This window comes from Tachyglossus aculeatus, chromosome 14 (genome assembly GCF_015852505.1).
Source record: "Tachyglossus aculeatus isolate mTacAcu1 chromosome 14, mTacAcu1.pri, whole genome shotgun sequence".
In the NCBI taxonomy this organism is placed as follows: domain Eukaryota; kingdom Metazoa; phylum Chordata; class Mammalia; order Monotremata; family Tachyglossidae; genus Tachyglossus; species Tachyglossus aculeatus.
In genome coordinates this window covers 19290806-19291684 of record NC_052079.1, presented here as the reverse complement: position 1 = coordinate 19291684, position 879 = coordinate 19290806, and the positions used below count along the sequence as shown (strand labels likewise).

The following is an 879-nucleotide window of genomic DNA, read 5'->3' as shown; positions in this document are numbered from 1 at the left end:
AAGTGAAGGGGCTTGCTCGAGGTCACATTTCTCAAGGTCACATTGCCCAAGCACTTAGGACAGTGCTCTGTACACAGTAAGCACCCAGTAAGTATTATTGGTTGATTGATTAATAATCCACATAGCCACACGCCTAAATATGCCAGCAGTATTAGTGATTCTTGGTCCCAAAGTGTGGTAATGTAGGTCTGGGCTACATCAATCAATCAATCGCATTTATTGAGCGCTTACTGTGTGCAGAGCACTGTACTACATCAACTCTTTGTTGCCCTGCAGATCATCTTTCTTGATGACAAGGACTCTCCTAGCAACCAGCCCTTGGCAACAGGGCAGAGCTGGGGAGCCTAGCCTAGCTCCTCGCCCCTTCCCCTCACTGGCTTTCTACCTCTCTAGACTGTAAGCCCCCTCTCAGGGTCGTACCTGGAGAGTTTCCAGTACACTACCAGTCTCGGCTAGGGGAGGGAGAGTCAAGCAGAGGCATATCCATTCCATTCCTAGCTTGGGCAGTGGCTAGCGAGTGGCAGGCAATCTGCCACAACTCAAAACTCACCTGCCCTGGGCAGCAGAGGCATGGGAGAATGTTGAGAGTCTCGAATTTACTGCGCGGAAGCAGGCGACGGTAAACCACTTCTGCATTTTTACCAAGAAAACTCTCTGGATCCACTACCAGAATGATTGCTGATGGAGGTGGGGCGTTCTGGGGAAGATGTGTCACAGCGTCGCTATGGGTCGGAGACGATTCAACGGCATAAAACAAGAGAAGACTGTAAGCTCGCTGTGGGTCAGGAATGAGTCTATTATATTGGTGTATCGTGCTCTCCAAAGCTCTAAGTACGGCGTTCTGCACACGACGGGTGCTCAATAAATACGACTGATGGA

At 49.9% G+C, this 879-nt stretch overlaps 1 non-coding gene across 1 annotated transcript; it reads left to right on the top strand.

Annotated features, from left to right (window-relative positions):
• Positions 1–402: 402 nt before the first annotated feature.
• LOC119937300 lies at positions 403–540 on the top strand. Its single transcript, XR_005453978.1, has one exon. It is a non-coding gene; the product is annotated as a small nucleolar RNA SNORA7 (small nucleolar RNA).
• The last annotated feature ends 339 nt before the right edge of the window (positions 541–879 follow it).